Genomic DNA, 11,997 nt, shown 5'->3' with positions numbered 1-11,997 from the left:
CAAACCAGACAAGTTGACTTGTCTGTTTTTTCCCCGGATCGATATCACAGATTCTGAAACATCTGGTAATTCACATCAACATAACTTCGTTTCTACATCTGCCCTGCTAAGCACAGTTGTGGTAACTGACATCTAGGTTAAATCTCAGAAATCTCGAAATGATATTCAAAATGATGCCCTACAGCCAAAATTCAGCATGACAAGACCAATTTATCACATCTTATGTATTTTTTTGCACTAAATCTGTTTTTTAAACTATTTTTAACATCTAAACATTCTAAATAATCAAGGAATCAGATAATGCTTTCTTGCTTATCAGTAACACTTGAAATTACTTGGTGTTTTTGTGGCAACTATATTTTCCTAAGCCAATTTGTGGTATCTATGTAGATACCACAAATTGACTCAGCATATTCATAGTAATGTGTCAGATATAACAAATTGAAAGGTTTTTGAAAAACAAACAAGCTTGTCGTGGTTAGTTAATTTAATTGTTATCAATACTTATCAAAGTAATATTAACTATATTTAATGAATATTTTTGAATGTTTAATTTTCATGATAATAAAAAATGGTTTGTAAGTAGACCTCTGTTCATCTTGATTCGTTAATATTATTTAACTTGTCCAGTTTTGAAAGTCCATTAGTTTTTAAGTTCATTAGTTTTAACTTGTCCTTCGATAAAATTAAAAATATATAGATAGAAAGAAAGAAATTTATTTACAGGAATAAAAAATACAAAAGTCAAGCAAGCTTACAAGTTATTACATAATTCGATAGTTACATTATAAGCAATAAGTAATTTTCGACCGTAAGATAAGTTACAAGTTAAATTCAAAACTTAAAAATCCTTACTTTTTATATATAAACTAATTTTTAATACGCATCTTGAATTGTTTTATGAACGGTTTTCATCATCTGCAGTATCGCTGGAATCTTCATCTCTTCCATCATTTTGAGAAAGTGGTAGATTCTGCCAAAACTCAACCCGGTTTTCGGGAATGATGCTTGATTTACCTTTAATAAGATTGATAATGCTTCCTTTCCTCGTTGTAGAGATTCCTCTTGGCAATGAGCATTTTGGAGGATCTGGTAGTTTATTGGCCTTCGTAATTTTCATCAAAAGAAAATCCAATTCTTTCCATTCATTGTCATCCAGCTTGTTTTTATACACCAGCAGAAGACTACCACGTTTCACTTTTACCGAAACAATATCATACAAATATGGTCTGTCAGAAATATTTGCCAGTTTTTTAGCCGACTTGTAGCTTCGCCACTTAGCAAAGTCTTCAACAAGCATTTCTTGAATAAGAACTTTTCTTGAAGCTTGAGCTGTAGCCTCTTTAAAATCGTTAAAGTCATAAACTTTCGATTGCTTATTCACTTTCATTGACTTTTCTACAGAATGATGAAAACTGTCGGCAGACATGAAAGTATGGCCCGGTTCAAAATATTTGATAGTTATATCTCTTGCAGTAATCACATTTATGATGTAGACCAAAAAGGAAAGAATGCCCAGTTTTTATTCTGAGAAGAGCAATTATCAGCCCATAATGTTATTGATTTTGCATCTCGAGCTTCAGTGCTAACTAAAAACTTAGAAAGAGCACTTATAATATCTTCCTGCTTTCTTCCACTTATTGCTTCATGCCATAGCACTGGTACAATACATGATTTTTCTTTTGACCCAACAGGAGCAAAAGTAAGATTGTAAACAGACAGCCTCAGAGTAAAAATAGCATTTTTGAACATATCTAGCCTAGGAAGCATTATAACTTTTTGCATGTCCATACTATAAATTATTTCATCTGCATCCTAATATTTTTCTTTGTCAGATTTGTAAGCTTCTCTGGCAACATTTGCTTTTTCTTTATGAGCCTTATAAAATTGACAACTTTCACAATCAACATCCATGTTCTCTTCATTATGAGGATGTAACTCATGGCCTAGTTTCACAAATGATATATTCATTTTTACTAATTCTTCCCTGTAAAGCTCATAGGAGCAGGAAGACCCTCGGTGATTCTTTTTAAAATCTTCATACATTTTGGTGATAGACAAATCACTGGGAAGATACAGTCTATGAGGAGCATGTTCCCTACGGTAATGAGAAATTTTGGGCGCAAATGACCTAATATGCTTCACAATGGGAGTTCTATCAATTTTATTGGCTGGAGTTTTTCCTTTCCTACCATCCAACTTTGGCGAAATCCCATCCTCTCTAGACATATTTTGCAAAACTCTATCATTACTCTTGGCATAGCCAAGTGTAGTTAAGAAAAACACTTTGCACACCTTCTTACAAAATCCTTCATGATTATTGAAAAAATATTGTATAGTCTCATTTCTTGTGGAATCTCCAGCTACTGTAGTGCGCCTTTTTACAGATTGTTTTTTAATTGAGCCCAGAATGAAATATTTTTGAGCGAACTGAGTCATGCTCCAGTACTCCTCATTTATTTTAAATCTTTGCTATTGTGAAATAATTGTAGAACAGTTTAGTTTACAGTTGCATGTTTCTGTGATACAGTTAGCTTTTTTCAATTTCATTTTCTTTATTTGTGCTCTTTCTTTTGGAGAGTAAACATATTTTTTTCTTTTTCTTTTCTCTCCAGATTTTGTGAATTCTTAGCTTCTGCAATCTCTAGCTCTGAAGTTTCATTTCATTTTTTCATTTCATTTATTCAACTCAAAACAAAACAGATACAAAAATAATCATATACACTTTGTGATATATTATCCCTCTAGCTACAAGCTATTTGAGGGATTAAAAAAAATTAAATTTAATCAAAGTTAACTCCAAATTAGGTATTTCTACTTCCTCAGAGTGAACTTCTTCCATCAGTAAACTACCATCTTCCATAACAGCGAATTCTGTACTTACATCTTCTTGGATTGGTATATTTTTATGTGAATTTCACTAAATAAATTTTATTGATTCATTATACATTAGTAGCCCTAATAACATAGTCAACATTTATTATATAGTTATGTGAATGGAGTTGTGGTGGCTACAGCAGCGCAGCTAGAGCCGGGCTATTCCAGCAGTGCAGCTGCAAGCGGCTAGAGCTGCCACTTGGGAATCCTACCTTAAAATGAGTACGAAATTCTTGCATTCACTTACAGTAGTATACTTTATCTTGTTTTTCAACTGATTAAGCTTTAATCATAATCAGTATATTTATCATACACAGCTTTAATGCTCTTAATGGTATATCACTACTTGCCAACTACTTAACAATTCCATTTTCATGCATACTATAAAAATATTAAACAGTTCTAGTCTACAACATGAAATATAATTATGTTTTCTCACCTACAACTGTAGTTATGATCAGGTGATGGAGCAACTATATTTGGAAATTGACTTATCTGGTTATTTACAGATGTAGAGAATAGTATTTTCTACATGTTAATGCACTTATCTCATTTTGGGTAAAAATTGACTTGTCGGGTTTTTTACAGAAGGTAGTGATATAATGTAAAAATTAATTAATGTATAATAAATACTATTGTTACAAACTTACCGAATTACTAGTTGTTTCTTTTTCCTTAAGATTTGCTGTTTTCATGATATGGTCCATATCGGTAAACCACGCAATTGACGGCTTGTAAACAAAATCAGCCCCTCCACCACTTGCTTTGCTTTTCTCAACTTTTGCTAACTCCACATAGTACGTAGACCTCAACGATTTAATTTTTTTCGGCACATCCTTCGCAGTAAAGTTTAATATATTCATATCATCTACGATTGCTTGCATTGACGCACTTCTTGCTTCGCGATTGCGGTATTCTTTATTAAACATATTCCACAAGTTCTCATGATCATGGTACAACTGAACAAACTGCACAGTCGTTGTTCGTTCCAACGATTTGTCATTTTTAAACTTAATTTAAAGCAATACTAAACACGTGGTTAACGTTCCGGCCGGTGTGCGGTGACTGGCACTGGCGGGCGACTGTTGCCGTTTACACAGTGCCAGTCGGCTGGCGCCACTGAGGTTACGCGGTAGAGCGGGAAGCTGGCGCGCCAGTAAAACAAAAATGTTTGTTCTGCTGGAACGCCAGCTGCTGGCGCGTCCTTGGCTTGCTGGCTTCTCCAGTTACTGGCGTGAGCCGTTTACACAGTGCCAGTAGCTGGCATCCAGTGACTGGCAACCTCAACTGGCAAGAACCAGAAAATAATGTTGGAAATGGAAAATAAAATCTACATTATTTAGAAAAAGATTATTTTTAATTCAAACTCCAAAAAAAAAGAAAATTTACATGGTTACTTTGAAAAAAAAGAAAAAAATGTTAATTTCAATTTTTTGTCCCCTTTTAAAATTGTTAAATCTCAAGTAAGAATAATAGAATCATGAAAACCATTCGATCAATATGTATTAAAAAAAGAAAAAATTCTGCCCCAGTTGAAAGTTATGCATTTTTTACATTCACTATAGAGTCTTCAACAAACAATATTTCTAGAGTTTTCTTAGTTTTCCTCACAGTTAGAGCATAGACTTGCTCTGCAACCCAGACAATAACACTATTTAGTTGAACAGGGAATAATCATAAACATCGTTGTTCAGACATCTTGTTTATTTTCTCACCTTCAATGCCACCACTATCGCATCTCCATAACATCTCCCTTTTCATATTTAAAATAATAATAGCAAGTTACATAAGAAAAGAATACAATGCAATTAAAATTAATGCAAGAACAAATTTCAGAAACTTTATAGTAATGGAAAATTCAAAGAAATACAAAACAATATTACATAAAATTTCAATACAAAATTCAAAGCTTTGTATCATAATTGGATAGAATATTTCTATTACAAATCCAATATTTCGTTTCGTTTAATTACTCTCCCTGCTCTAGTTTTATAATAATTTCCATTATTATTATTATCATTTCCCTGCTCTACATTTTCCTGCTGTGCCATACATTCGGATTCCCTATTTTGATATCTATCCCAATATGATAATTTATTCTCAATTGTAGGTCCCTGTTGTCCATTAAATCCATCTTTATGAGTATTAGCAGAAAACCATTGCCTGTCCATATTTTTAGAGTTATTGTAATATTTGGAAAAATTTACATCCACAAAATTCCTTCTTACCATATTGCCAGAACTTAAATCTTTTAACACAAGGGATCTTGGAGTATCACATATTTCAATTACCTCAGCATTTTTTCAAATATTATCTCGATTCCTATACATTACAAAATCACAAATTTTCACACTGATATTTCGTTGTCTGGTAGTTCTTTCATGATAGAATTTGGTTTTTTGTTTCACATTGTGAAGAGTTTTGTCAAAATTGTATATAATCTTAAGTTTCAAGAGATTTTTAGATACTGGTAGAGGTGTCCTAACTACTCTACTGGAAATCAATTGTGATGGAGTGTAATTTGTACCCATTATAGGTGTATTACGATACTCCAACAAAATTAAAGACAATGCTACTCCCTCATCCTTGGACTTCCTCAAGATTTTTTTACAAATACCAACATCTTTCACTTAAGCCATTACTACGTGCATAATTAGGACTAGATGTAACAGATTTGAAATTCCATTCTTTGGTAAATTTATCAAATTCATAAGAGGTGAATGGAACATTATCACTAATTAACTTTGATGGAACACCATGAACAGCAAACACATCCTTCAATACAGTAATAACTGAATGAGCTGACTTATCTATCACTCAATCTTTTCAATTCAAACCAATGTGAAAAATAATCCACCACAATCAAGTAACTCTTTCCTGCAAATTCTAAAATATCACAATCAACAATTTCAAATAGCAAGGAAGGTATACCATGGAAAAGCATGGGTTCAAATGCATTTTGGGTCTAAATTTCTGACAAACTGAACACTTATACACTACTTCTTCAATCATCTGATCCATGCAAAGCCAGTAAAACAATGTTTTTGCCCTTTGCTTAGTCTTACCAATTCCCAAGTGCGATTGATGTACCTTGTTTACAAAATATTTCTGCAAAGATTTTGGGATCATTATCCTATCTTCTAGATACAAAATTCCATCATTTAAGAAAATATCACTTCTCATATTAAAATAAAATCTGACATTTTCATTTAATTTAGAACGACCATTTGGCCACCCATGCAAACAAAGCCTTTCAATTTCCTTTAGCACATTATCCTGTTGTAATTCAGTTTTAATTTTATCCATATTATCATCACTTACATTTACGGTATGTATAACAGCTTTCAAATTTGGATTAATTTCAATACTGTCTGCCTTTGAACATCAGCAACAAACATTTGAGTACCAGGTGTATACACCAATTTTATGTCATACATCCAAAGTTGTAACTTAATACATTGCAATATGTTTGAGGAAATTTTTTGTATTTCCTTGTCCATTATACCAATTAAAGATTTATGATCAGTTTGAATAATTACACTCTCACCATAAATATAGTAATGGAACCGTTTACATGCAAATAGAACAGCAAAAAATTCTTTTTCAATCTGAGAAAACTTCTATTCATTTTCAGAAAGATTTTTAGAAGCAAATGAAACAGGTTTGCCTTCTTGTAATAGAACACAGCCTATACCATTACAGCTACTGTCAGTCTGAATAGTAATTCTTTAGTACGATCAAAAGTATGTAATGAAGGAGCCTGACAAATTAGTGATTTAATTGAATTGAAGCAATTTGTATGTTCTGTTGTCCATTGAAAATCAATATTCTTCTTTAACAAATTACGCAATGGGCTTGACAATTCAGCCAAATTAGGAATAAAGTCTCTCAAATAGTTGACCAAACCCAACAATCTTTGTATATAATTTTTGTTACAAGGAAGATCATAATCTTCTATTGCCTGAATTTTTTTAGGGTCTATTTCTACTATTCCTTGCTTAAAAATATGCCCAAGATACCTAATTTCACTTTGCTTGAATTGAAACTTATTCATATTGAATTTCACATTCATCTCCTGAGCCCTCTTGAATACCTTAATAAGAGTTTTATCATGTTCTTCTTCAGTATCAGCATAGATTAATATGTCATCAATATAGATAAATACATTTTCTATATCACCAAAAATTTGAGAGTTGAGTTTTTGAAATGCCTGAGCTGAAATTTTTAATCCAAAAGATAGTCTTTTGAAAGCAAACATTCCAAACATAGTCGAGAAAACAGTGTATACTTGTAAGAAGCTGGTTGCTCTACATTCACGCTTCTTCTTTCTAATCATATGAACCATATGACTTGTTAATAATTTTACTAATGTTGTTTATCAAACTAACAGCAGAGCTGATGAGAGAATCATTGAATGTTCATATTTGTACAGTTAAGATTTATATTATAATTGACATTAAAATCGATTTTCTAAAGTAAATGAAAATCTTTCGTCAATTATTCATTTTAAGTAATATGTGCGAAGTAAGATCATTATAAATCGATTTTTTTGTTCAACATGCCGAAAAAAGGTAAGAGTGAATTTTCAATTGATATTGATAGGAAATTTGTTTTGGAAAAATTCTCGGGGAAAATTGGACAAAATGCAAAATTCTGGCTGGAAGATTTTGAGAAAGAATGTATCCGTTACAATATCCACAATGATGAAGAAAAATAACATGTTTAAGACTATTTTTAGAAGGGAGTTCTGAAGATTGGTATACTTCCAACAAATATAAATTAGGATTGAAAAATTGGAATTTGTGGTCAAAAACATTTCTCCAAACTTTTTCTAATAAAGGCTGGTCAAATGTGAGATATGCATATTCATTCAAATACATTGAAAATTTTGGATCTATGCTTGATTATGCTTTGAAGAAGGAACGATTATTGCTTGAATGTGAGAGAACTATGACAGATGAATCTAGAATCTCACATATTGTTGTGGGACTACCAGTTCATATTCAGAATAGATTAGATAAGGAAAATATCGAGACCACAGAAGATCTGATGAATGAGATTCAAAAATATGATTCATTCACAAACTCAAACGGACATAGTCATATAAATAGCCAGAAAAAAGACTCAACCAAGATGGAAGAGATAAGAAGAAAGAAGACTCCTTGTTCTGTATGTACAGCCTTGGGAAAACCAAATCGCTTTCATCCTGCAGAGATCTGTAGGAATAAAAATAAAACAGTGAATTTCACAACCTGTGAGGAAAATACACTCGATGTTGATAACTCAAAAAACTGAATAAGCCGGCGTGTAAGTTCATTCCATTGATTACAGTTAATGTACTAGTTGATAAAAAGAAGATTGTAAAAGGGGTTTATGACAGTGGCTCAAATATCACTCTAATAAATCAGAAAATTGTTGATGAGCTGAAGACAAAACTTATGAACGACCATAACCTTTTTGAACTATTAGTGGTGTGAATTTTACAAATCGCCGGGCCAAAATTCCAATGAAAATCAATAAAATCGAAGAAATATTAGATGTATATGTTGTGAAGAACAATAATTTCTCTTATGACTTACTTCTTGGATTGGATGCAATAAAAAAGTTCAAATTGATACAGAATGAAAATTTTACAGAAGGTTGATGACAAAACAGATGTTGAAAGATTGAATTATGAGTCATCTGTCTTCTCTGTAAATATGGAAAGCAATCTGAATTATCTTGATACTGAAAAGAGACAAACAATAACAAGGCTGATTGAAGGTTATGAATCACTATTTGCAAAACACAAATATGATGTAGGTGAGGTAAAACATGCAGAGGCAGAAATCAAACTTTCAGAAGATAGATATATTATTAAGAAGCCATACAGAACGTGTATCCCAGATAAAAAAGAAATAGAACAACAAATTTCAAAACTTTTAGAGGCAGGATTGATTGAATATTCAACTTCACCATTTGCATCTCCTGTTACACTTGCCTTCAAACGAGAAGAAAAAAAAATCACGGCTATGTATTGACTTCCGGGAACTGAACAAAATTGTAATACCAGAGCCACAACCATTCCCAAGAATAGAAGATATAACAGTGAAGGCTGGTAATTGTAAATGGTACACAGTACTTGATGTTAATTCAGCATTCTGGACAATACCAATAAAAAAAGAAGACAGAATGAAAACTGCATTTGTGACCACGAAGGCCATTATCAATGGTTACGGATACCATTTGGTTTGAAGACCGCGCCTGCAATTTTTCAAAGAATATTGGGTAACACTTTACAAAAAAATAAGTTGACTGATTTTTGTACTTGCTACATTGATGATATTTTAATATTTTCAAAGACATTTGAGGAACACTTGAAACATATAAACCTCGTACTTGATGCGGTTTATAAGAAGGGTTCAAGCTGAAATTGGAAAAATGTAACTTTGCAAGGAGTTCAATTAAATATTTGGGACACATAATTGAAAATAACTCAGTCCGTCCACTCACTGACAATCTCAAAGCAATTGAAAAGAGACAAACAACCGAAAACCAAGAAGAATGTACGCCAGTCTAAGGGCAAAATAAATTTCTATTATAAATACATAGAGAATGCAGTGAAAGTTATAGAACCTTTACACAATCTACTGAGGAAGGACATACCTGACATCTGGTCAGAGACATGTGATAAAGCTTTCCAAAACGTGAAGAAATACTTATGTTCTAGTCCCCTATTACAAATTTATGATTATGAAAAACCAGTATTCATTTTCACCGATGCCAGTGGAGAGGGATTTGGAGCTGTACTGAAACAACCAAAAGAAAATAATGAGCTTCATCCAGTAGCATATTTTTCAAAAAAACTGAGCCCTGCTCAAAAGAAGAAAAAAGCTATTTATCTGGAATGTATGGCTATAAAAGAGACAATTATGTATTGGCAATATTGGTTGATAGGACGGAAGTTTACAGTGATCACAGACCACAAACCATTGGAGAATCTCAGAGTGAAAGCACGAACCGATGAAGAATTGGGAGATCTTGTATACTACCTATCGCAATATGATTTCACATTGATATATAGCCCAGGAAAAGGAAATGTTGAAGCAGATACTTTATCAAGAAATCCAGTTTTAGAGCACTTTGAAGGAAATGAAGACATTTTAACAGTTGTGAATTTGATATCTATACAAGAAATAAAAGACGATCAAGAAAAAAACAAAGAAGCAATAATGAATAATAGGAATGTTGAATATAAAGAGGAAATATTCTACAAATGTATGAAAGGAAACAAAAGAATCTTCCTTTCTCAAGAAAAGGGTAAAGAATTGATTGAGAAAATTCATTTTCAACTAGGACATATCGGAACTCACCACACACTATTACACATACGTCCACATTACTACTTTTCCAACATGGATGAAATGGTCAAGCGCTATTGTGATTCGTGTCATATATGTAAGAAGAATAAAACAAGAAGAGGTCGCTCAATAGGATTACTTTCACAATTGGGTCCAGCTAGTGAACCGTATGAGATCATGTCGATAGATACTGTTGGAGGGTTTGGTGGAAACAACTCAACAAAACGATACCTACACATATTGGTCGATCACTTCTCTAGATATGCATTCACTTCAAGCTCTAGCGGTCAAACTACTAAAGAATACATTCGTTTGCTAGATCCTATCTTACAAAACCATTCTGTCAAGATCCTATTAGCTGATCAATATGCGTCTATCAAATCAAAAAAGTTTAGAGATTACCTACTCGAAAAAGGTGTTACAATGGTGTTCACATCGGTAGATTGCCCACAATCAAATGGTCTTAATGAGCGGCTAAACCAGACATTGGTGAATCGTATTAGATGCAAAGTGAATAGTCCAGAAGGAAGAACGCAGACGTGGTCGAAAATAGCGGAAAGTTGCACATCAGAATACAACAAGACAATCCATAGCACTACTATGAAACTTACTACTAGTACTTACACTACGAAACTTACTTTACTACTACTAGCACTACGAAACTTACAAATAGACAGAGAAGAAGCAATAAAAAATTCCAATTTAAACCACAAACGGAACAAACTGAGATGTGATAAGAACAGAAGAATATATGGTTTCAAGGAAAAAGAACTAGTGTATATAGAAAAAGGGAACAAGTTGAATAGAAATAAATTAGATGAAGTTAGAAGTGGACCGTTCCCCATTATAAGAAGAATATCAAACTCAATGTATGAAGTGGCCTGCGGAATCAATGGGAGTGAACCAATCATCTGTCACTCAAGCAAATTGACACCTTCGAGGAAGTTGGGGGGAGATGTAAGAAGCTGGTTGCTGTACATTCATGCTTCTTCTTTCTAATCATATGAACCATATGACTTGTTAATAATTTACTAATGTTGTTTATCAAACTAACAGCAGAGCTGATGAGAGAATCATTGAATGTTCATATTTGTACAGTTTAAGATTTATTGAGATTTATATTATAATTGACATTAAAATCGATTTTCTAAAGTAAATGAAAATCTTTCGTCAATTATTCATTTTAAGTAATATGTGCGAAGTAAGATCATTATATACTATTGTATACAGTGTGTACTATTTTTATCCAATTTTACCTGCCAAAATCCTTCTTTTAAATCTAAACAACTAAAATATTTAGCTCTTCCAATTTTAGCTTTAAGATCAGCCATTGTTGGAATCTGAAAATGTTCATCTTTGATATTTTCATTAATATATTTTGGATCTAAGCATAATCTCAATGAATGATCAGGTTTTTCAACAATAGCCAGCCTACTAGCCCAAGCTGTCGGTTCATTATACTTCATGATTATATCTAATTCAGTTAATCTATCCTGCAGCTTGATTGGAATTCGATACGGAGGAAGTGAAACAGGTTTTGCATTATCAATCAGTTCAAGTTTATAAGAGGTGGGAAAACATCCAACACCCTCAAATGTATCTTTAAAATTTTGACAAATGAGCTCTTTTGATAAATTTCTTTCAACCAAATCAACATTTTTTTTAATCAACTTCATTTTCAAACATGTATCTAATCCTAGAATACGGACTGCATCATGTTTGGTTATAATAAATTTTTCAACCGAAAAGCAACCTTGTGATTCAATTAATAAATCACAAA

The sequence above is a fragment of the Nilaparvata lugens genome, chromosome 5 (assembly GCF_014356525.2).
Source record: "Nilaparvata lugens isolate BPH chromosome 5, ASM1435652v1, whole genome shotgun sequence".
Lineage (NCBI taxonomy): Eukaryota > Metazoa > Arthropoda > Insecta > Hemiptera > Delphacidae > Nilaparvata > Nilaparvata lugens.
This window is presented reverse-complemented; position numbering follows the sequence as displayed.